Consider the following 27,129-nt stretch of genomic DNA (forward strand, 5'->3'; position numbering starts at 1 on the left):
CACTTGTCCAAACCCAGAGAGTGTACAATACCAAGAGCGAACCCTAATGTAAACTGTAGACTCTGGGAGACAATGATGTGTCAGTGCAGATTCATAGGTTGTAACAAATGTACCACTCTGGTGGGGACGTTGATAATGGGGGATGCTATGCATAGGGGATAAAGGGGTAAATGGGAAATTCTGTGTCCGTCATTCAATTTTGTTGGGAATCTAACGCTTTTCTAAACAGTAAAGTCTATTTTTGAAAAGTTAAAGAAAACCCACGAGGTTTTATGATATAAACAATATGGCCAAAGATGAGCATAAGAAATAGGGTGAATTTGCGTTTCTTCCTTTCTTCACCTCCTCACACACACAATTATCTAAACTAAGCAAAGGCTAAAATTATCAAGGTCAATTATCTCATGGGAATACCCTCAAGCTTGGGAACAATTATTTGTTTAGTAACTTTTGTGTCTGCAGTTAGAAAACACTCTGTAGATATTTTTATTAGCCAAAACAATACCCAAATTATCATCTCCAAATATTAGGGGTTTATTATGTTCTATTCAAATTTGGAAAAATTTGAACCAAATCAGTGTAGTATCACAAAGAGCTCTCAGTGAGTTGGAAGTACTTTCTTGTATTTGCATTTTACTCACTGTGATTTTGCAGGTATCACCTTCATTCTGTGGTCCTCAGTTTCTTCATCCCTGTAAAGAAGGAGTTAGACTGGAAGTCTTAGATTTATATGATCTTATACCAATTTGCTCAGCCACAAAAGCATGGAAGACTATTAATACTATTGGATAGAGGCTGATAATACATTTTGAAAAGGAAAACCTACATTGTGAATTCAGCAATAAATTATTGTCTTAGAACTTTTCAGTTGCACACTCTTTCTGGTAATATTCATTAAATTAAAGGCTATTTGTAAGTTTCCCATATCTTGATTTATTCTAGTCTGAGATTGTTTTCTAAGGGGATAATCTCATTTATGATATTGCCTTTTTAAAGATGTAGAAGCATTATACAGAAAGATAAATTCGTATTGCCAACTAAATGCAAATGTTCACTATTTTGAAGGAACACTTTCAAGGCTTTATTTTATACAGATGTATACGGAGATTCTTATATATGTAAGGGTTACAGGCAATAACAATAAATAAAATTAGTTGACCCTGGAGATGAAAAAAATTTTAAAAGTCTTGCATGAAGGGGAATAGTATTCTAATCATACCAGAGGTTAACATCCAGCTGGTATTTTATTCATGTGCCTGAATGTAGTCACTTTTAGATTGTTCAAAATCACCGTGAAAATTGGTGTAGATAAAGCTTATTTGAAAAGCTGTAATAGAATGAAAAGCTGATATTGCAAACTAGTTCTCAATCAAGGCCTAAAATCCATAGTAGATTAAGTAAAATAAGTAGAATATGGTAATAGTTGAGTTTACCTAAAAAACCCATATGGTTTTCAAATTTATACTCCTCAAGGGCATACCAGTTATTTTCCAGAGAATACAGAAAATAATCTATACGTTTTTCACTCTTTGCTTCTAGGGAATAGGAATCTAGGTGAAAAAAAATCCTTAGTGAAAATGACATTTTAAAAACCTTTTTAGATACTGCTATTATAGAAATTACTGTTAAATGCTAGGCATTTTCATTTATTTTATGTGTTTTGAAACCGAAAGTCAGAAAGTCTTAGCTACTTAAAATCAACTGCTGACAGTTGCCTTTGAACAGAGATGGAACACACCTGACATCACTGCTGCAATGCTGCCCTTCATAATTATGGAACTCTTTCTTTCCCTCTGAGCCTGAACATGATATTAGACTCTCATTACGGCACACCTGGCAGCCACTACCAATGCATAAGAGTCGGCATTGAAGATAAAACCTATGAGCCACATATGACTTCCAAGTTTGATACCTTTGTATGGATAGATCTACATACACATACATGCACACGTGCCTACACACACAAATGCCTCATTGGAGTGCAGTTCAGTCGTTGTAGCTTAAGCTGTAATACTCACACCAACATCTCTATTCTGAATTATTCCATTATTTCCTAAGTGAGCCCCATGTTACTATGCTTGCCCTCATACACTCTATTCCTAACTTTTATAATATAACTTATATTATGTCATTCCTTTCCTCAGAGTTCTCCAGATGTTCCCCCTTTCACTTAGAGTAAAACAGTCTACAAAATCCTACATGGTCTCGCACCATCACATTTCTGCCTTCATTTTCTAGTTCGCTTTCTGTTTGCCGCTCTTCTTCAATCAAACTGGGCTTTGTGCTATTCCTAGAAAATGCAATGCCAGGTGGACTCTGTCTTGTTGCCTTTAATATACTGGCTGTTCCCCTGCCTGCAACATAACTTCCTCCAAATATCCACATGGCGTCTCACTGACTTCTTCAAGTCTTTGCAAAGATGTCCCCAGTGGGTGTGCCCTATCCTGACTATCCACTTCCCAGCTGCATCCCACCTACCACTCTTAATTTCCTGTCCCTGATTAATGATTAATTCATTTCTTTATCTCACTTATACAGAATAATTATTGCATTTTAATTGTCTTTGCCCTCCTCAACTAAAATGTAAATTTCATCAAAGTAGTGCTTCATCCATGACTTTGTCCCCAGCACCTAACACAGGCAGTATATAGTTAGGTGTCAATTATTTGCCGAATTAATGCACATTTGATACTAATGAATTAATAACACTTAGGCTCACAGGAACTAAGGGAAGTACATATGTGAATCAGGCATTGAGATTACCCTGATAAAAATAACTTCTATTTGCCTTGTGCAGATTGAAGACTTGCTATTTTGAGGCTTTTAAAAGTAATAAATATCACAACATTGTTATTTCATAGTAAACAATATCAAAACCCTTTAATGACATGAATTCTTATGGAAAATTAAAGAAATGAGAATTAAAAATGGAAAAGCAGAACATAAAAAATATCTTAGTCCTATCATTTGATCCTGGGGTTTGTTTAAAATAGTGATTGCTTTCTTGGCAAGTGTATGTGTATTTTTTAATCAGAAAAGATTTTGTGAGCCAGGTAAACATATTCCTTCAAGCTTTCCCACCACCTAAGAGTTTGTTCTACTATGTTTAGAAAGATTATCTGTGGTAGATTTTCTTTTTCCTGCCATGTTAAAAAAAAATTCTATACATGCTAGTTGTTTCTCATCAATTCAGCCCAAAATACGTTTTTGTTACTATTTCCAAAACTAGTTCTTTAAAATTAATACAGTTCTGCTTTGGCAACAATGAAGATGAATAGCTATTTGTGGTGTGGGTTTTGTTTCTGTCTTTGACTATTTAGTGTATATAGGTATCAGTATGAAGAGTTAACAGTGCTTTAAAAAATAAGCAGTGGTTTAATCTTCATTGCTCTTGTTTCAGTGTTTCATCAATATCAAAAGATCTAGTGCTGGTAATGAGATGGTACATTACTCCCAAAGCTCAGTGGTTTGTGATTTGCTACAGAAATTGGGCTCCGGGTCTTCAGAATTAGGCTAGTTTTCAAAAACTGAAGTATAGAGAAAGTGAGAAAAATAAAGCTCAGAGAATAAAAAAGAAAAAAACAAAAGGAAAATTAATAAATTTTAAACCAAAGGCATGAATGTAACTTTAGCCTAAAAAGTGACTAAAAAGCGTTTCTGCACCAGGCAAACAATAGAAATAGAGGAAGTAAGTAATTAAACTAAAAGTTCATATTTTAAAAACAGCATCTCAAAAAATACCTAAAGTAATAAAATGAGAGAATAAGAAAATCAGTGCCAACGATTCTGTATCATCTGTTACCAAAAATGTTTACCATGTGGTTGTATTTTGAAAGAACATACAATCAATATACAATAAGTCTTAATTGGTGGAAATATCTAGACTATTGATATAAAATCATGCTCCAAAGAACACCAATCGACCCAAGAAGTTTGTTTTATTTTAATATTCAATAGATATGGTTCAATGTTACCATTGTTGCCATTTTAAAGGGGAAAATATGAGGAAGGAAAGAGATTCACATGTATATATACTCAATACATGTGGACAAAGCCAACAGAAGGGCTGCAGTACTCTAAACAATTTAGGTGCTGAAAAATCATCGTGTAAAGAGAATGGCTATAGTAGAGAGAAAAGATTACAGTTTTTAAAAGTATTTGTCCATAGAAGCTAAACCTACCAGAATATTTTTTTCAGTTCCTTCAAATAGGTGAGCACTGATTGAGCACCCACTATGCCAGGTTTTGGGGAGCTTCTGGAGGAAGGCAGGAAAGGATAGCATGGAAAGGCCTGGGCCTAAGCTTTCCAGAATGCTTTTCCCATTGACCAGCTATGTGACCTCAAGCAAGAGATACATCCATTTCCTTGCCTGGTAAAGGCCTAATAATGGAGTTATGAAATGAAATTGTTATATAAAATAAGCATGCAAAACATTTATAAAGATGTTTATCTTTTAATAAGCATTAGCTATTGTATAAAATAAAGGAACTAACGTTTAATAGAATCAGACTACAATTTGGATGTGAAAAGTGCAGATCAGATTCAGTATCCAATCTTTAATAGTTATATGATTTTTAGGTGAGTTATTTCACCTCCCTGAGCCCCTGTTTTATTAATTATAAACTAGGAACAAGTATTCCTATTTTTCAGGGTTCTTTCAGAGAATTAACGATTAGGTATGTAAGATATTAAGCATAATTCTTAGTGTGGCCAAGATTTGTAAAATAAGTTATTATCGTAAATATCTCTTGTTTCTTGGGGGGCACAATTCCACTTTTCTGTCAGTGGATTCTAAGTCAGCATAGTGGTATAGAGAGAAGTAAGGTCTCTGACAACAGACATCATGTGTTTTAATATTAATACTACAACTTCATTCATTCATTCAGTAAATATGAATTGCTTATCTATTGTGTGCCATCACTGTTCTAAACTTGTAGTACAAAGATTCATGCCCTCATGGAGCTCCCTTTCTAGCAGAAGGGGACAAACCATAAACACAATTAAGAAGCAAATCATAGAGAATCTTAGAAGATTATAAATGCTATCTAAAGAAGAGAGAGAGAAAAGGAGAAAGAGGAAAGGAGGAAGGGTAGTGGACAGAACAAAGTAAGAAGTTGGGACTTGCAATTTTCCTTATTAGTTACTTATTACCATCAAGCCTTAAGCAAGCTACTTAACCTCCATGGCCTTAGTTTCTTTATCTCCAAAATTGGGAAAATAATGTCGCCAAATCCAAAGGATTGTTTTGAGGCTTAAATGAATTTTTCCAAGTAAAGAACATACAGCAATGCCTGGCACATAGTAAACATTCAATAGGTATTGGCTATTACTATTACTATTGTTATTAGGAGTTAGAGAAACATGGCCACTGTAATTATGTGCGTTGGCTAAAATGTAATTTATCAACTTCATTGTTTTCGGGCTATACTAATTATCCAATTTCCACTGTTTCAAAAGCCTTCAAATGTTTACAAGTGAGCCCTCCATGAAAATTTCATAACCAAGTAAAATTTATATGAACCACATAAAAGAAGTACAAGTACTTAAAGCACACTAAACAATTGTGTAGTTGTGATTTATTTCAGGCAAGCAATCACAGAACTACTAAGAAACTTTAATAGGCAACAACACCACAGTAGATAACAAAATCGATAACAATATTAATTGCATATTGGCAGGGAAAAAAAGATTCCCCACAAACCAGAAGCTCTGATTTTCTCATGAATGAGAGACTACAAATAGTTTAAAGTATATCTAATACCTATAAATAAAGATTTTATGCAAGAGATGTTTAAGCCATAACTCAATTGGACTGGAATTGGTGTGAAAACAGTTTCCCAGAAGCAAAGTTTTCTCCCTTAAGCGTATATTTACCTTAATTGCCCATCACAATGTAGGATTGGGTGTCAGAAGGACCTAATAGAAACGAATAAATAACACCTAGATGCCTATTAAATATTTAGCCTGTCTGGAAGAGAAAACAAGCAAGTGGGACATACTTTTATAATGACTTTTTTCTACTGATTGATTCTACTGGATAGTGAATTTATTTGGATTATATCCAACCAGCTAAAATGGGATGCTGGTTTTCTGATTTGTTTTTTCAGTTCCCTGTCAGGGTCTTGCTGTAGTGCATAAGTGAGTAAGAGAGATGCAGCAGGTGAAGCAAGGAGTGGACAAGAATAAGTCAGTAGGAAACGAATCCAGGCCACCAAAAAAAGCACAGTGAAAAACATTTGTGCTGCGTTGACTGTTGAGCACAGCTCATCAGCCCTTGCGATAAGTTAAGATTTGTAAATTCATAAAGCCCAGTGAGGTTTGTTAATCTACGCTATTTCTATAATGGTAAAGTGAAATGTTCATTTCTGCCTAATTCATATGAAAAAAATTTATTAATAAAGTAACTTTTATACTTATATTGCACATTGCATAAATTTTAAGCAGTGGTTTGTGAGACTGTAATGACTATACATTTAAGTGTCAGATGAAACCTTAAAATGCCTAAGAAAAGGAATATATTGTCTGTGTAACTGCATAGACCCAGAGGCACTGAATTCAGGTGAAGTTTGATGCAACTGCTCATACAGTGTCGCTCTATGTGCCACTGAAACATATTTTTTTCCCTATCTGTCGTCATACTATCAGCTTCATCTCAGGCACCACTACTAACACACAAAAACTCTAATTCCTTCTCCATAGTAGCAAAGTAATAACCCAGTTACAGTCCTCCCATTCTAACACAGTACCATTGGGGGAAAGCAAGAGGGGAAGAGTATTGCTTCTAGATTCTCCTACAGATATTGTGGGACTTGCTTTCATTCTGTGACCTAAATAAGTTCATTAACTATTTACTATGTCCAGAGGAATAGGATATGCTGATGTGTTAAGTCAGGCAGGGAACCAGTCCTACCCAAACTAACAGAAGAGTGCAGTGTCCAAATAAAAATATCAAGATGTTGTGGGCAAAGGAGAAAGAGACAGCCACTAAGAAGGCAAAAAGAGAAAAAATCCTTTTCAAGGTTTTAACCTATCAACTACAAAAAATGTTGTTTTGTATGACAGTGGAGCATGTCAGTGTATTCACAAATAATTATTGTGACTGTGAACTGTTTCTTATGAGGCTGGAAAAGTGGGTCTAAGTGCCAGACCATAAAATGCATTAAATGTCATGCCAAGGATCTGAGATTTTGCACTTGCTATTGGGGATTTTGAAGGACTTTAATCAAGAGAATACTATGTTTAGCTTTTACTATTTTAGAACAGTCCTAGTACCTTTATTCTGTACACACGAGTGTGCACAGACACACCAGTAACTGTGTCTTTTAATAGCAAAATCAATGGTATGAGGGAGTGTCATTTCCTACAGAACAAAGTAGAATGGAACAAAAGAGAAAGACATCTTGAGAGAAAGACATACATTCATCTATGAAAAAAACAGAGACAATCTTTGGCTTATTGGGAAAGAAAACACTGATAAAGTAATACAAGAAAAGTACAAGATCATAGCGTTTTTTTAATTCCTCATTCCCTCTGGATTCCTACAGGATTTAAGCTTTATGTATCTTTTTAAAAAAAATCCAAGAGTGAAGTATTGTTGTCTGACTATTAAGATATCTGCTCAGTCTGTTTGTAAGTAATTTGAGATCAAAGGCCAAAATGTACACAGAAAACAACTATAATGAAGCAGCAATAATCTGCTAAGTGAACATAAGGCGTCAAACAAAAGGGCCACAGAGTTTCAAGCAAGAGATTTACCTTCTACAAATCCGCTCTTTCTTTAAAGCACCCCACTCCCCATCTAACATCAACCACAGCTAAGTAAACTAAAACAACTGGACGCTTTCTCTCATCAATTCAGTAGACATGACTAAGTAAAAGGTGAAAGAGGAAGTCTCAGCAAAGCAGAGAAGGTAGCAGGCAGCCATGCTGCAGGCATAAACAGTACTAATGTAAGGCAGGAATCATGGACTCAGGAGGAGGTGAGAGTCAGGAAATGTTAACTTGCCTTCAGCACCCTAGCAGTCTCATGGGAGACAATTAACGCAATGTCACCAAAAGCAAACGTCAGCCTTTGACCAGTCCCTGTGAAAGGTGAAAAAATAGCTTTTCATGCATAGTTGTCAAAAAAACCCTGCTGAACAAAAGCATCTGCCAAATTTTCTGCTGTAGAGGTGGATTTCCAGTGAAAGTCAACAAAATTACTGCTAAAACACATATAAAAGTAGTCTTTGAAATATCTACCAGTTACCTTGTGTTATCAATATTAAGCAAGGTTGCCTTTTTAAAAACACTTTAAACTGCACTGGTTAAGCAATTTTTTAATATGTGGAATATTCATCAAAATACGTAATTAGAATTAAAATTGATTTGTAGACAATATTATTCTCCATGTACATATTAAATGTATAATCAACAATACTTTTCCTTTGTAGACAAGCTATGGTAAGAAATATAAACTTATAATTGCATGCATGAGCATGCCTTAAATATTTTTATTTTACCTGGTATAACTTTGAATGGTTCCCAAAACCATCTTCAGTTTTGGCAATTTGCTAGGACTCAAAGAAATTGAAATCTATTGTACTCCTGGTTATGCTTTATTGCAGCTAAACAGTACACATTAAAATCAGCCAAAAGAAGATGGGCAGAGTCCAGGAAAGTTCCAAACATGGAGCTTCCATTGTCTACACAGAGGTCCCAGTATTAATATGTGACATGTAGTCCCAGTATTAGTATGTAACAACATTCTTGAAGTATTGCCAGATGAGGGAAGCTCTCCTGAACCTCAGTGTCCACAGCCTTTGTTGAGGCTCCATCATGTAGACACAGTTGGCCACCTAAATGGCTAATCTGTTTTCAGACCCTCAGGAGGTCCAGCTGATACCCTGTGACTCAAAGCCCACAGCCTAAATCACATGGTTATTATGACTTAAAGCTCCCACCCCACGCATTACTTCAAGATTACCTCCCAGAAGCCAAGGTCAAAGGTCAGACCTCTGTTTGGAAAAGGTTAAATTATTTACACACCTGATAAAATATGAATAGTCATATATTGTTTATTTTATTGATGTTAATTTTTGTTGTCAAAAATGACAATTGAAGGTAGAAAGGAAAGATGCAAGTCAAGATATAATTCTACAATCTTTTAAAGCTTCAGTAGGGTCTTCAACTTCTTTCTTTCCTGCTGTTTAGTTATAATATGATCAGATAACTCATATTTTCTTTAGATAAACCGGTCTGATGTCAGGAAAGATTGATAAGATTAGTTTTATTTAAAAAAAACCTGACACATATTAGGAGTATTTAAGTGATCTTTAAAGAAAAATGTAAAAGGAAGAAAAAACCCACATCTGAAAACCATCTTACCACAATCTCTGGGCAGAACTCTCAAAAGATAAATCAAGTTTATAAACACCAAACACATATTACTATGATAGGAGTCTAAGTTAGTTTTGTATATCAAAGCCTAAATGTTTTACACAAGTGAACATCAATGAAATAAATAATTACTGAAGATACAGTCTTTAGAAAAAAATGAGAATAAAATGTAGCACTAAATTATTAGAATATAAATTAAATAAGTTTGATAATAAATTTTTGCCAGAGAGAAAGAAGGAATATAAGCTGTTAATTGACCTAAATTTTAAGCTGAGATTAGTCCCTTAATCCAATAAAGAATAATGTTTTTTCTTAAAGACATTCTCAGGAATGTTTTATTCTGGCTTAAGCAAATATGTGTGAAATCTCTCATGCTACTTCTAAAATTATTAAATGAACATTGTACTTAGATATGCTAAAATTGTGGCTATAACTTTTGTTGTTGTTTTAACTTCTGTAATTTTCACCAAAAGTTTACATGGGAAAATATTATTAATAACATTTGTTGCACCCACATGAAAAAAATTACAGTTACATATTGTTAGCATACAAATATATCAAGTATGTTTTATTATCACAAAAATCTCAGATTAACATAACTAATTCTTTATATTTCCTTTTTATTTGGAAGAGATATCTTTTGTGACATAAACTTTGAAAATTTTGCAAATATGTGTTAACTTCTTTGAAGAAGTGCCTATTATTCAATGGGGTTCAAATCACATTTTTCAAATACTCAATAGCCATGTATGGAAAATAATATACTTTATTTTTTAAAAAGCGTGTTATTCAATTATTCAGAGGAGTCCGTGAATAATATAGTAAAATGCATGTCTGCACCAATCAGGCTTAATGAATGTTAATGTTTGCTATTATTTGCTTCCAATCTCTTTTTCTGGTAACGTTGAAGTCCCCGTTATCCTAGTCTCCTACACCACCCCATCCTGAATTTAGGTTGTATTTTTTCTAACCATATTTATATGTACCCATAGTGAATACGTATTTTAAGATAGATGCTGTGTTTTTAAATTTTACATGTTCTTTTCTGTTTCTTACCTGACCTTTGTTGAATTTCTAACTTTTTATTTCGAATATTTTCTCTGTTAATGTGGAAGCTATAGATTTCATATTTCTGTTCTTTTAGTGGTTTCTCTAACATTTGAGCATGCAATGTTAACTACAAATTTTTCTAACAAAGCTTAAATAAGTGTAAGTAAATATTCAGTAACCTCTTCCCAAGCAAGACGGATAACCTAGTATGGTTTATTTATTCTGTTTTTTGTTTTTGTTTTTGTTTTTGTTTGTTTTGTTTGTTCGTTTGTTTGTTTGAGATAGGGTCTCACTCTGCCACCCAGGCTTGAGTGCAATGGTACACTTTGGCTCACTGCAACCTCTGCCTGTCATGTTCAAGCAATTTTCCTGTCTCAGACTTCCAGGTAGCTGGCATTATAGGCACCTGCCACCACACCTGGCTAACGTGTGTGTGTGTGTGTCTGTGTGTGAGTGTGTGTGTATTTTTAGTAGAGATGGGGTTTTGCCATGTTGGCCAGCCTGGTCTTGAACTCCTGACCTCAACTGATCCATCCACCTCGACCTCCCAACAGTGCTGGGATTACAGGCATAAGCTACTCCACCTGGCCCTAAGCAACTTCCTCTCTCATTGTCACATATAGACACAGTCTCCCTCATGCTGTTTTAAATTTTTATTTTGCCATTTTAATCACACACACACACACACATGCACACACACACATTTTCCTGTTTTCTTTATTTACTCCACAGTTAATTAACTTTACAAAAATAAACCACTTTCTGTGTTCCCTATTGTTTCTTTCACCTTCCCTCTGGGTTAACTTTTCTTTCTGTTAATAAGTATTTTTAGTTTCTTTCGGTGCAAGTCTGTGGGTGACAAACTTTCTTACCCTAGGTATGCCTGGAAATTTGTCCAGGATTTTTGAATGATAGTTGTGTTAACCCAACGGGTTGAACTGTCAAAGAGCACTTCTGCATGTTATAGATCTTACCCAGTGCCAAACTTTATTAATGATTCAAAAGGTATAGGCAAGCAGCAGGCTCAGGCAAGACATTTATTTCCAACAGGAACTAAAGACCAAATGCAGCTTCCAAAAATTTTTTTTCTTACTTTGGGATGTGTTTTCATTTCTGATGCACAGAATAGTATTAAGCAATATTTGCACACTAGTCACAAAGGAAGCCATTAGGAATTTGGAGCTCTTTTGTTTTATACTCTGATAATTACAGGGATAGGAGAATATTTTGATGACTACCACCCACTGCTCCCCATTCTCCAGAAAGCCATGCCCCGTACATCCAGGCTCATTGACAATAAGAAATCTAGTTACAACAAATATATCCTACAAAATATATGTTCTCAATAAAGACTCCCTGTCTGTAGTAAATACTATTTTTATACTGCATAGAGGTCTGTTGAAGGTCATTGGCGTGGTTATAAGGAAGTACACTGAGGGTCATTCATTTTCCCTGGATAGCCTCCATAAAAAAGACCAAGTTGCAGGTATAGTATGAACTCTTTTATTCCCAGTTGCTTTATGACATGTAGAATTCTGGGTTGACAGGTTCATTGGTTGATTTTTCCCTCAGTACTTTGAAGCTATAATTTCATTATCTTCTGACATCCACTAGTTGCTAATGAGAAATTTGCTGTCGCTCTAAATTGTTGTTCCCTTTTAGGTAATACATGTCCTATTTCTGTTAGCTTTTAAGATCTTCTTCTTACACTTCTTTGCAAGTTCATTACAATGTTATAAAATATCTAAGTATTTAATTTCATTTTTTCTGACTGGTATTGAATGTGCACTTTCAATCTTAGTACTTATATGTTTAATCCCGGGAAAGTCTCAACTGTTATCTTACCAGGTATTACTTACTTGTTATTCCATTTCTTCTGGTGAAATTCCTTTTAGACAATTGCTGAAGTCTTTCAAACTACCCTCTGTTTTTCTTAACTACACATATATTGAGGTACATACATTTTTTAAATTATTTTATCACTCTCACTCTGAATTTCTCTCATGGTTCACTTTTTTCTGTCCCATTGTTTCATAGTTAACTTTATCCCATCTTTAGTCTTTTAATTTTTAGTGTTAGAACATCCAATTATTTTATATTTTATATATATACTTTTATGTAATATTTTATATTTATACTTTTAATTTTATTTCTGCCTGTTTATGTTTTATAATTTCTTTTTACTTTATTGAATGGATGTCTAAGTCATAGCTGGGTCTGAATTCTCACTGAGAGAATATAAACATACTCTCTTCGCATGTATCAGAATGAAGCAAAAATAGATTTTGTTTCCCACCACCATCTATCATACAGTGTAAGGAAAGGTTTCTGATGCATCACCTTTTCTAAACAAATAGAGACCAAGGGAACTTCCATAGATCAGTCAGCTTGGTTCTAGTGCCTGGAAATATAATGGAGCTGTAGATAAATCAAGTTGCTTCCAATTTTCAAGTCCCTAAAATATCTTGGAGTACTAAGAAAAAATCAATATGTCTTTATGAGACACAAGTCCCGGTAGCCCAGTTGAATTTAATCTTTCACACCAAAATCATGATCGTGGAGGGTGGAGAATCAAAAAGTTCATACATCGAGATTTTAGTAAGGCTGTATTTAGGCAGGCCTATCAATAAACAGTGGAAGAAAGGTACAAGTGAAAACTCAAGTTTGTAAATATCTCCAAATTAGGAACAAATGATAGCCAGTCAGACAATTTTGTAGTAGACGTATTTCTATTTCAATCAATACCGTTCCATTATGTCAGCCAATATCCCTTCCATCTCTTACTACTTCTATCACTGCCTGTACAGACTCAATGATAGATCTTAAAGTAAAAAGACTCAAAGAGATCATAGACATCACCCAAGCTCAAATGTTTAGTTGTATATTTCCTATAAATGTTGGTTCTAGTGAAAACTAAACTGAAGGGGGATTTCAGTATGAGAGGACAACATGTGATCAGAAGACTTTTGATGACCACAGAGATTAGAAGTTTGCCCAGAAAGTCTGGAACACAGAGGAGGTCAAAGGGAAGAATAGAGAATAAGATAAGAAAGACAGCTGGGGGTCAGCCTCTGGAAGTTCAGGAACACCAGACTGAGAAGTAATGCCAGGGCATTGTTCTGTTGGGCAGAAGGGACTGTGGAATACTGGCTCCTCAAATGTCACTGACACACTCTGTTGATAAAGACAGTGCTGAGTTTGTGGCTTTTCTAGGTAGCATAGGAGAGTGCCTTAACTGATTTGATATTGTTAGAGGCAGGGAAGTTAAGGTCAGATTTTATTGAGACCTAATATTTGGTTAAAAGTACATCTTTTTTTTTTTTTTTTTGAGACGGAGTCTCACTCTGTTGCCCAGACTGGAGTGCTGTGGCGCGATCTCGGCTCGCTGCATCTACCGCTTCCTGGGTTCAAACAATTCTCTGGCCTCAGGCTCCTGAGTAACTGGGACTACAGGCGTGTGCTACCATACCTGGCTAATTTTTGTATTTTTAGTAGAGATGGGGTTTCACCATGTGGGTCAGGCTATTTCGAACTCCTGACCTCAAGTGATCTGCCCACCTAGGCCTCCAAAAATGCTGGGATTACAGGTGTGAGCCAAGGTGCATCTTTAAATGTGGGACTTGGTTAGGATTAGGTAAGAATCACAATATAATAATTTAAGATTGGTGAACAAAGCAAGAGAATATTTTGAGGATTTTGAGATGAGGAGTTCAAAAAATCTTAGGACATAAACCATTGATGTTTTATTGAAGAATTGATGTGTCTCTCAGAAAGCCCCTGTAATGAACAAAACATTTAATTTATTTATTGGGCAAGAGTCTTCTTATATTAATAAAGACAATGGAATAGTAATGTCACCTTAATATAGCTAGTAAGCTGTGTAGGAATTGATTCTTGAACAGGAATATAACTTGATGAGAGTTGTGTTTTAAAAAGATTTTTCCGGCATTTATGAATGGAATAAAAAGATATGTGATGGAAAAGAGCATTAGCTGGGAAATTGTTAGCAATAGCAATTAGTAAATGTGCCTGAATATAAAAAACAAAATGAGGAGAGAAACAAAAGGGAAATCAAAGTAAAATAAACAGCTAGGTGGGCTGGTAGTGGTAGGGTGAGGGAAGGTTAAAGTGTATTAGTTAGAAAGAAACTCAGGATGTTGAATTTTAAATCTGAATGACTATAGCTGACTCTTCTAACAGAAGCAGATCCTTCTCGCATCTTGTATGACATTTGCACCTTTCATTACACATTATTTGAACACTACCTATGTTAGTTCAATGCTTCTTAACCCTGGCTGCAAAATAGAATGCAAAAATACCAAGACCTGGCCCTACTACAGAACAATTGAACCTGGGCATAAAATTGACAAAGATCAGGCAGTAAAAGCCCTCCTCTCTCCAAAACTCTCGCTGTAGCAGTAGTCATATGAAGTCTGAATATACATTCAAGAGATAGATCCTTAAGTTTGATTATCTCTAAAAATAAGCATATAATTCATAAATATCATTAAAGAAGGAGGATGCTGAATTTTTATTGTTTTTATTAGTGTTTTATGAAAACTCTTTTAGGAATGTCCTAGCCTAATAGCATCTCATGTCATTCACATAAAAGGTCAGCATTGAGAGACATATTGTCAGTGACCATTCCTTAAGCTACAAAGTACTTAACAGATAAAAGGGTTGCATTTTGTGAAATCAGTATCTGTAATAAACATGCAAAAAATAAATAACTTCTATGGTAGAAAAAAAAAAAAAAAGATCAGGTCTGGGCCTCAGAATTCTTCGAAAGCTGCCCAGATGATGTTGATGCATTCCGAGTATATAGAGCCTAAAGAGGAACACTAACATCTAATGTTTGGCCCTTGACTTCAAGAAACTTAGACCTTGGTTGGAAAAAAGATATGACCAGTAAGGACCACAGTCCATTTATTTCACACAAACATTTGATATGGCCAAGCCTTTCAGGACTATCTGAGATTAGGAGGACTAAAAAGACTTTACTTTTCAGTTCAAACATAAATTTACATGTGTCCACATTTTGTAATTTTAGTTAACATATCTACTCTTTGTTGGGTTATATTAACAAAGTATAGTCACCACTATTTCAGTGTGGAAAAAGATCAACCATACTTTTATATACAGTGATTACTGAATTAACTTAGCATGCTTGACTTGAGCCTCTCAGAGGCATATTACCTTTTTAATAATTTGTGGACACAAAAATTAATATATTTTAATATCTACATTTTCACCAGATATACCCTTCTTCAGAGAAAGATCTATGATCTCTGCTATTTCCTCAGTAATTCATAAGTTGTCCCTTTCACTCTTTCCCAGGCTATCTCTGATTGTATTAACCAGGCTGCAGACAAGGTCTCAGCTGGGTCTGCAGTGATGTAAGTGCTTCTGATGAAAGGACTTTTTCCCCAAGATAATTCTAATTCAGCTTATTGCTTTTCATTTGCAACCCCCTATTTTCCTGTAGATACTAAATTCAACTGGAAGATTTTCTCTTCTCACAAAGTTAAACATCTGTTAATGAAAAATGACCAGAAGTAAAGTACTTCTTAGAATTTAATTACAGAGAAAATTATGTTTTTTTAATAGTTTACAATGTGATCCTGCTTTCTAAAAGTGGTGCACTCTATTTTACAAATTTCAACTTTATCCCTATGCAACAACCAAATTATCTTAATGGGTGTCCAAGTGACAAATTAGATGAATGCCTTCCCCCTGAGTAATTTTCTGATAAAGACACATCGTTTAGTTGCAAGATGACAAACTATGTGTTCAAAGTGACAAATCATTTAATTAAAATTTACAAGCGGTTAAATACTGTTTGACCCAAATGAAGGCTGTTATCATGAATCAATTTCAAAGGAGGAACAGGCTTTTCAGAAAAATCAATCCCAAATAACTATAGCACTTTGAACATATTGTACAACCTCTTTACGATGTTTTTGAACACCTCTTCAGGTTAGCGGCAGTTTTTACCTGGTTCAAACAGAATTTCAATCTAGTTGAAAAGAATTTGAGAGTTTTACTTAGTACTTAAACGCTATTCAGTTTCATGAATATTTAATATCACGTTCAATGTTCAAGCAAAATGCTCTTCTATCTTAAGAGAAAATAGCTAAAATTTTGATGAGTTATGGCTTTTTATTGCATATACAGGCCAATGGAAATTGCAATCATCTTTCATGAAAAGGCTGGGTAGTTTTTATTGTTTGAGAATAAGAGTGGCCATTGCATTTACTTACTAATACAGTAAATGTAAAATTGCTTAAGTAACATGCTTTATTATTTATGCTGCCAACCACATAATGTGAGGGTAGTTTCATAAAAAATATAAATTAGAGAAATTTCACATGCCAGCAGGCTGTAGATCTGTTTTATGGCTCTGACTTAGCAGGTGCCCTTCTATTTTAGTTGTGCCCTGTAATGAAGTACATATTTAAGCAGTATTGAAATTCAGATAAAAATATGATGTGTATGAGGAAAGTCAGTTGCTTTCCCCAGTGATGCTGTACTTTACAAGCTCCATCATTAGTAGTTAATGACTTGGGATTCTTTTCATCAATTCAACTCAGCTTTTTGCTCATCTAATTCCATGCCAAGGTTGATAAGGTCTCAAAAAATGTATTTGCATGATTTCAGTAGTAGTACTTTTAATGCTGGTGGATTCATCAGGTATGCAAGACACGCCTATGAATAAAAAAATTCGTTAATAATTAGAGTTAGACACAGCTCACAGCACTACTGACTAAACTAACAAAATAAATCAAAAGGACCAATGAAACATCAAAATAATCATATAAATATATATACCATTTCTGTCCCCAAAGACATTAAATTTGGTTTAAAGAAAAGGCAAGTGATACTGCTGGATCATTTTAAGTTGTTAATATTATATTTGTATAACATTATTTTGAATAATTTGAATCTATTTTTATCTGCCTCTATTTTATTGTCTTGTCTTTGGAAAATAAAGTAAGTTTTCCACCTTTAGCTATCTTAAAAGATGTAATAATTAGGCATGTTGAAAAGCACAGGATTTTTCAATAGAATGTAATAACAATTTATTATTTACAATGTGCTCTATGACTCCATTTAAAATATACAAAGCCAGTGAAGTTTGATTTATGAGGACAATTTTCAGTGGTTACCACCAAATACTTAGGATTTAAATGTGCTATATATAAGTCAAGAGCTCATTTGCAATGCCAGATATCAATTGGGCAGATAGCTATGATTTTGACAAGCAATTTGCTTCAAATAGAAGAATATTTTATAAAAGGTCAAAAGTATAAAATATTTCATCCTCAGTTGAAATTAGTCGTTCAGCTAATGTCTATGCTGCTGTTTACAGTATTCTGAAAGACATACAACCTCTAATTATCTATAGTCATAAATAATTGTCAAAAATGCAAATGAGAAAAATTCTATCAAATTAAAATAATTAGTTCACTAGTTAAAATTTCCTCTCATATTAAAAACCTCTTTTTAAAAAAGTGTGACACTGAAAAATGAAGGAATCCTTTAGGATATTGTTACTAAAGCATTTTTGAAATTTGACTTTGAAATACAAGCACAAATGATAGATAACGTGTAATGCAGATTATATGACTTTCTATGCATTCATTTTTTCCTTATTTTTCATTTCTATACAATGACATCTACTTTAGCAAACAAATAGACTTCAGGCACCTTTCCCTCACATCTTAAATACTTCTAACACAGCCTTGGGATTCATTCACATAACTCTAGTTCTAAATTTAACCTACTGACTAATCTCACAAAATAATCCAACCTTCAGCTTTGAGCCAAAATGCATGACTTCTGAGAAAACATAGGCCAATTTTGTTTTATTTTTCATTCATTTAACTTTATAATGTATGTGAATATGTTTTTAACATTGCTACATAAATGTTGGCAATGGACAGAGACTAAATCTTCTGGCCATGACATATAAAACAAAAATCCATAAAAATTATGAGAAAGCTTTCCAGATTTGTGTAAGAGCCGGCTCAAGGTTAACCCACAATTTATACTACAGAGCTGACAATCTTGTGAGAAATGCTGTCTGAATCTTTAGACCACTCTGCAGAGCTGGATTTAAGCTCTGCTCTCATCAAGTTTTATTAAACAAGATCAACAGTTCAAACTATGGTCCATGGACCCCTGTGGGTTTCCACCCATGCTGCATCGTCAGGACTTATCTCCAACCCTTTTTTCAAAACCCTTGCTTACTCTCCTCTATGTATACCAGCCTTCTTGCTGTCTTGGTTATAAGCCAAACACGCTCCACCTCAGTGCTTCACACACTCTCTGCTTGCAGCATTCTTTCTCCAAATACCACATGACTCTTCTCCTCCTTTTTGTCAATCATGACTTCTCAATGAGGCCTACTCTGACCAGGAATGTATATGGGCTGCACTTCCCAGTATTCTCCATCACCATTCCCCAGCTCTATTGTTTCCATAGTGCATATCATATTCTAACATGCCACATGTTTTAATTATTTATTATGCCCGTGGTTTATAAACTATTTGCTCACACTAGCACGTACATTTCAAGAGGTCAGGGATTTGGGGGTGTTTTGTTAAGTAAATGCATGTCCAGGGCCTCCAGCAAGGATGACTTACAGAAAATAAATATTTACTGAATGAATGAATGAAAGATAGTAAACACATGCTTCAAGTCCTGGATATTGATTATACCTAGGAATATATCATTTTAGAATATTGCTACAATACTATTACTTCTTTTACTAAGGGCTATCATTTGGTGCCTACATAATGTGTGCCAGGCACCGTAAACTCTCTCACACAAATCAACATATTTCTGTTCACTGTCCCTGTTACTTGCATATTATTGTCACCATTTTACAGGTGAGGGGGCTGCAATTCAAATAATTTAAGTAGTCACACATCTAGAAAATGGAGAAATCAGAAATAGAGCATGGGTCTGTCAATCTCCAAAGATTTTACTATTAACCATTAGAGAATACATAAAATGCTCATCTCTAACATGACTTTGATAAAAACTGCTCAAAATCATTTTTTTCTTAATATCCTTTATATATACACTCTAATTCAAGGACCTATTATTTGTCACATGAACTAAGATAATAATTTTCTAACTGGTATTTCTCCTTTTCTCTACCCTAATCCATTCATCTTCCTAAAGTACAGCTACAATCATGCCATTAATATGATCAGAGTCCTCCAATGCGTCCCCATTATGTGCATATTCTCTTTATTATATAATTTCAGTTTACTCACCAAGTGATGCAGCTTTTTCTCTCCAAACACCACCCCAGTAAGAAAGCTAGACTTCAAGGTACTAGTAATGACAGGAGTGAAAAAGGTCTATTATACTAAGTTGAGTCCTGCATCCAACTTAATGGGTTCATGGATACCCAAGTTTTTAAAACGTTATAGCCCCAGAATCATCATTTTTTCAAAAGATTGTTGTTCTTTTTCTCCAAATCAACATGTGTGCACGTTGTTAAAATGAATTACAGAAGACTGGGGTAGATACAGTATCTGATTATAACTATTTCCACAGTGACAAGGACAAAGAACCAAGTTGTCTGCAGGTTGCAACACTACTCAGATACTGAAATAATTACGGAGATAACTTAGAATCAAGTTAGCAGCCACACAGAAAAAACTGCAAGCTCCATCAGGGCAGAGACTGTCATATTCACTGCTATATCTTCAGCATCTAGTGTAGTGGCTGGCACAGAGTAAAACTCAATAAATATTTGACTCTGCTGTTTTTATCTCTATTGTTCTCACTGAAACTCTAATTTTTAATTGTTGTTTTCCATTCTGTACACTATAATTTTATTAACACTGCAGAAAGTGCAGGAAATTGAAATATCTATTGAAATAAATGGTATAAATTCTGAAAAGTCTGAAATGGCATCCAAGCATCCTCAGACCTAGACTTCCAGATGAAATCCAGTAAAGGATTTCAATGCTATTCTCCACCTGGAATCTTTAATACATTTCTGAAGATAACTGATGCAGATTTTCTTAAGAAGGAATGAACAGCCAAACTCTACTCTTGCATAACTGTGTACCACTGCCTCTGTTACTTCAACTAATTGAGATAAGGTTTCAGTTTGTTATTATATTCGACTCCACTGTGTAGACTTCTTTCAACACCAAGAGGCTGCAGTTCACAGTGTGAATTGTTCTGTCTAGTCAAGAATGTACACAGGGGTGAGGCAGCATGTTATATTTAATTATGAAAAGCATATTTTCCCAGACGAGTTGGTTCACAGGTCTTCCTCATTTTCTGTGCTTTATGGTGGGGAAATCTCTTTCACTGATACACATCTAGGATTTGTATGGCCAGATTTTGCGACAGAACTACATTCTTGGGAGGATAGGATACTCTGTAATAAAAACTCAATCTTTCATTTTTCATTTTTAACGGGTATTTTAAAATTATTACTGTAGTTATGTTGGCAAAATTAAAACAAAATGGAATGGTATTCATGTGGATAAAGCTGTAATTCAATTAGATATTGTTTGTTGCTTCTCTTGTGTTTCTCATAACTCTGTCCTTTGATGGACGCTCTCTAGCTATCTTTATTTTCAGTTCACTTTACTTTCTCTTTTAAACTTACCATGGTACTAATGACAACTAAAAACCATTGCAGTCTTTCCTAATCCAACAGATTTGCCATATTCTCTTATTCATTGTGAGGCATATTTAAAATCAGGGTTTACTCATGCCTAGCAACATGTGGCACTTTTGCATCCCTGACTTGATTATACAACACTGAGTCAACTTTGACTTCAGATATTTTTTTTCCCCTTTTCCGTCATGAAGAGGTTAGATAGCAAGCTGTTGACAGAGGACTAAAACTTGACTTTAATCTTGTTAACTACATGGAGTCTTTGCAGATGTCACAAAATCCAACTGGGATTTTAAAATAACAGCAGCAGCCCAGGAAAGAGATGAGTCTAACGCCAACCTTTTCCATGAAGAAATGCCCCAGCCCTGAGAAATCGATTTGTCTCTGGATTCCTGATGATACAATTAATCTAGCATAAGCTCCATTTGTTTATTATTTTTTTAGTATCATTTGGGGTCCTTTCTCTCTAATTAGATAGTAAATTCCTAGAAGGTTAATAAGAGTCTAACACAGAGCCTTGTACAAAATATGTGGCTACATCATTTTGTCCCCATGTAGACTTGCTTTGTTTTTGAACTATGAATTTACTTTCAATGTCTCACAATAAGAAATGCATAAGACAGTGCCCTAGGAAACTTGTTCACTACAGCCTAAGAAACAAATTGGCAGCCCAGTTGTAGCAACTATTTAAAATTGACTATGACCATCTATACTTATCAGGATGGGCAGTAATAGTGCAGTAACAGAATTTTCAGGTTTGCATTTCTTGCTCACATTACATCAGTGTTGCACAGGCCACTGCTTCTTGTTTCCTTACCCCTGGACTCAGGAACCTCTACGCATTTATATTGTCAGTAGTTGCCACAGTAGGAGAAAGAGAACTTGGAGAATCATAAACTTCTCAAAGGTATCTATTCAAACGTGACACAAAAAAAATGTTTGTTCCCATTCCATTAGACAAAGTGAGTCATTTGACCTTGCAAAACTTCAACAGAGCAATTCTGTCATGTGCCTGGAAGATGAACAAGAATGTAGTTATCTCCCTAATGAACAGAACAGTACCCTATTTAAAAATGTTCCACCCCTTCCCTGCATTTCCCAGTCTCCTTTTTACTGACTAATTTTGCCCGTAGCTTTTGTCACCCGTTTACATAAAATGCATATGCTTTATTTAAGTATTATGTTTACTGCTCTTTCCCATCCAGCCTGTGCTGTAATTTACATGAAAACAGACATTTATCTCTTCTTTGTTCAACCAACCCAAACTCCCCCAGTGCCTAGAGGAGTGCCAGGTACATAAGTAGCATTCTATAAATAGTTGCTGAGTAATTGCATGATCCAATAAAAGAACAAAAGAAATACCCAGGTTCTTACAACATACCCACAGCTAGCTTCATCTGATTTTCTTACCATTCCTTTCCCCTCTGATTTTCTTGTACAGTTATGTATTATCAAATGTAACTATAAACACAAAACTATGCACACATACGTCCATAATATATCTTTCTAAGTCTTCTTAATTTTGCCAACACGAATTAATTATTCCTTTTGAGAAACACAATAATAAATGAAATTTGGTACCAAAACATGTTTATCACTTGATTGGCTGATTGTTTTTAAGAAGCTGCATCTAAATGATTTTTTTCAGTGGCCTTTATATTCTCGTATAAAGAAATTGTTGGGGTTATTGTTTTCAGCACATCTTAATGGCTCCTCTAACTGCACTTCCAGTGTAATCTCCGGTAAATCTTTTAGTACAAAAGCTTCTCTCCCTCCACTCCCAAGGTAAAATCATTTGAAGTATCTTCTTCTATGATTGGCCTGATGCTCACAGTCACCAGGCTGGTAGGGGGTCATCCTGCTGGGCAAGGTCCTGCTTTCTAAGGCCTGCTTTGCACTACAAAAAGAAACTACCTTGGGAGCACCTATTAGTGCTTGATTTTCCTCTTTGCATCTCCATTGCCCTCTACCTGGCATGCTATCATGAAAGGGCTCTTCTTCTAAAAGGGTCTGTTGAATTTCCCAAATACCAGCTTTAAAATCTTTACTTGATCTTAAAAGAGTTGTTCTATCCTGAGAGAGAAGAATAAAAGGCATCTCTAACAAATTTAGGCCATTCCCACTTAAGGAACAATTACAAGTTTCAGACTATTTCCACCCTTAGTGCATTAGATTACATCATTGATTTTACTTATAAGTGGATTTTATTTAAAGTTGTAGATGCAATTATCTAGTTCTCTAATAGTTTTATAACACTTAGTTTAAAAAGGATAAAGGTTAATAAATTAATTTATCTAAATACATGTATGATTTAGTAATTAAAATAAAAATCTCAGGGATGATAAAGAGCAGGGTTCGAATCCCATTCTGCCAGTTGTTCTGCGACTGTGGCAACTTGGACTGTTGACTGACCTCTTTAAGATCCCATTTCCTCATGGACTAAGGGGCCTGTGAAGATTACATAGGAAGAGTTATGTAAAAGCCTTTATAACAATGCCTACCTCACAGCATTTAAAGAGAAAATGACCTTGGCTGTATTCTCTCAACCTCTTCGTAGCTCTCTCCGTTCATTTATACTTCCTCTCCCCAGTAATAAGTTTGTTTCAAGCTAAAAGTCCATCTTTTCATCAGCCATAAATGTACATTGCCTCTTTCCAGGGCCATCATATGGATATTTGATATTGGGCACATGTCTGAGATTCATTTGTGACATTTATACAAGTCAGATGGGAAGATTAGACATAAGCAAACAGTGTGTTCCTCTATCAACATTTGTTCAGCCTTCTGTGGGAAATACCAAGAGAACTTATTAGAGTAATTTGCAAAATTTTGTCGGCCAGTTTGCTTATTCAAATTAGAAACTGATTATGCATTCAGGCTTCATAAAGAGAATAAATGAGTTCAAACTTCTTCAACAAAAATGAATGTAAGACCTTCAAATTTGGCAATCATGACCAAATTCAAGGTATTAATTTAGTTATGCAAATCTTAAAGACAATCATTTAGAAGTGATCTGTATTATTTTAAAAAGTATGCATTAGGATAATGTATGATGTTTTAAAAAGAAAACTTCCGTGACATGATAGATTGGCAAAAAATTTTCATGATGTTTTTGTTAATTTGGCCAAAGACTTGGAACAGCTTCCCTTTATGGAGAATAACAATAGACAATTAGGTTTATTATCCATTAAAGAGTTTTACAGTTGATATTGCAAATAGGTAACACTAGATGAACACCCATTGATTGAAAATAAAACAACAGTTTTTCAATAATAAAGAAGACAAGTAAGCCCTGAGTGGAAAGTTCACCATACATGACAAACACAAGACAGATGCATTTTATGTTCAGAGACCAGCCAGCTTCAAAATAAATTATTTGGCAATGATGTGGGATCAGTTTTTTGTTAAAAGTATACAACTGGAACTAAACGAAAAACAAAAACCCTTGTACTTTATTTTTATCATTAATATATTTTGTTCAGGCCCAGGCAAATTGCAAAGTAGGCAAAAGCATTCATTTGTTTCTGGCATTTTCTCCTCTTTGTCTTGTACCTGATGTCCATATATATTTCTTCCAACTATGGAGTGCCTTCTGACATCTTTCTCCAGATAACTTCAAAATTTTCCCTGCTTTGGCCAGGCGCGGTGGCTCAAGCCTGTAATCCCAGCACTTTGGGAGGCCGAGATGGGCGGATCACGAGGTCAGGAGATCGATACCATCCTGGCTAACACAGTGAAACCCCATCTCTACTAAAAAATACAATAAAATTAGCCGGGCGAGGTGGCGGGCGCCTGTGGTCCCAGCTGCTCCGGAGGCTGAGGCAGGAGAATGGCGTGAACCTGGGAGGCGGAGCTTGCAGTGAGCCCAGATAGTGCCACTGCTCTCCAGCCTGGGCGACAGACGGAGACTCCATCTCAAAAAAAAAAAAAAAAAAAAAAAATTCCCTGGTTTATCATACCATCTAGACCTACCTGAGAGTTCATTACCTCAGGACCCTATCATAGGCTTAATGACAGTGAGTGAAATATCTAATATTTATTGAGAAGCCCTTTACTCAAGATACACTAAGGATCATATTATCTCACATAATATTCAAAACAATCTTATAAGATAGATGCAGTTTTTAAAATCCTTGTTTTATAATTGAGAAGACCAAGGCATACAGAGATTAATATAAGTTCCTATCAGGGCTTGAAGACCACAGCGAGAAAACGTAGCTGCCTAGGGTACAAAATGTAAGATGGGAGTCACTTTCAGAGCTGTAAGAACCTACTTAAATTTTGTACCCTAGCCCTAGGTGACTTGTTTGCCTTACCTTAACCCAGGCCCTGTCATCCATATCACACAAACAATGTCTGAAACAACTGAAGCAGTCCAGTCTGACTGCAAAGTTTGTGCTTGGACTGATGTCAGCAACACTATCCCACCACAGAAATGCTACTGGTATTGATCAATTCACAGTACACAATATGTAATTTTTTTGAGAAAACATCATTTCCAGCCTGAAATATGTATTACTCATTCATTTATTCAACTAATGTTAGTTATCTACTATAATAACAATTCTGCGCCTACTAAGTAATATGTACATCGAAGGGAAAGAAAAGATATGGTGCTGACTTTTATAGCACTAAAAGATATGGAAGTAGAAGCAGACATTAATGAAGTAATCATACAACTGAATATAAATTGCAGCTGTGACAAGTACCATGAACAAATACACAGTACTGTGATTGTCAATAGTACTGATATTTGACCTGTTTGGGTATTCTTAGAAGGATTCTGAGGAAGTTATGATTGAGCTAATTTTCAAAGGATGAGGAAATCACTATGGGGAGGAACTAAAAGAATTCTAAGCAAGGAGGCAGGTAGGCATAGCCTCATGCATATGTATACAATGCAGAAAGTAGTAAATTGTGCAAATAAATAATTTGGGTGTTCAGGTTGAGGGTTCTGGCAGGACACAGTTACAGCCTTTAGCATGGATGTTAGTGGATGGGTAGGATTTGAACTTGCTGACATGGGACAAGGAGGCCATTCTAGACAGAGGGGTTAGTAAGAGCAAAGAGATGAAGGTAAAAAAAAAAAAAAAAAAAAAAAAAAAAAAAAAAAAAAAATAAAGCTTACATGGGCACAAAGGAAAGTTTGCATGGATAACGGCATGGTAGGTAAGACATAAAGAGTAAGTTAGGACTAGATCATCAGAGGATTTAAATGCTAGCCCAAGTTGATGAGCAGGAGAAAGTCTTTGGTGTCTATTAAGTGTGGAAGTGATATACTTAGAACTATAAACTTTAATCAGGAAGCCTCATATTAGAGGAGAAAATAAAAATTAAAGTATGAGATTACTTTCATCTCAGATTAGTGAACCATTTGGGACATTATCTTGGAATCTATAGGGAGGCTTTGTTTTTGTCTTTTTCCCTTAGAAAAGTGTTAGAGAAGACTTTATGGATGAGAAAATCTTAAAGCTGTTCTTTTAAAGTTAAGTTAGCTGTTATTGGAAGAAAAGCCATCTGCAAGTTGGAATAGTATTTTCCAAAATATCGACTAAAAGATGGTAGGGGAGAACTTAATTTTTACTTAAAGAAAGATGTTTAAAGCAATGGAAAGCAATAAATGAGGCAAGAATTTTATTTTATTTATGAAACTCAAACTCTGGAACTTGGTTTGATTTGTGTGTCGGGGGAAGGTTTTGGGGAATGGGGTGACATGATCAAAGAGGCAGAGAAGAGATAACTTTGTCAGAGACATATGGAACTGATGGAAGCTGGGAGATACTGAGGCATGTAAGCTGATAAAGAAAAAGTTAAAGTCATTTAGCTAACAGATGACCAAGTTTTGGGTTCAATATAATTATATGTCAAAGATGTATTTGATTAACATTTGGAGAAGGACCTAGAAAAATGTGTCCCGTGTTACCATGAAGAAGTCAGATTCCTTAATTTAGTCATTCACCCACTTAATGGATATGTATTATGTGCCATAGATGCCAGAAACTGTGATAGGAACCGGACTCACAAAGTTAATAAGACGGAATTCCAG

General features: G+C 35.1%; 1 protein-coding gene and 1 long non-coding RNA gene across 3 annotated transcripts in view; one reads left to right on the top strand and one right to left on the bottom strand.

Moving 5' to 3' along the window:
- The window catches only part of NEGR1 (neuronal growth regulator 1), an 885,521-nt gene that overhangs the window by 804,068 nt on the left and 54,324 nt on the right, over positions 1-27,129 (top strand).
- Positions 1-27,129, bottom strand: part of LOC144332850 (uncharacterized) — a 123,267-nt gene that overhangs the window by 2,832 nt on the left and 93,306 nt on the right. For both annotated transcript variants that reach the window (XR_013401041.1, XR_013401040.1), the window contains one exon: positions 642-692. This is a non-coding gene — a long non-coding RNA (uncharacterized LOC144332850). The remainder of the gene's footprint in view (positions 1-641; positions 693-27,129) is intronic.

The sequence above is a fragment of the Macaca mulatta genome, chromosome 1 (genome assembly GCF_049350105.2).
Source record: "Macaca mulatta isolate MMU2019108-1 chromosome 1, T2T-MMU8v2.0, whole genome shotgun sequence".
Lineage (NCBI taxonomy): Eukaryota > Metazoa > Chordata > Mammalia > Primates > Cercopithecidae > Macaca > Macaca mulatta.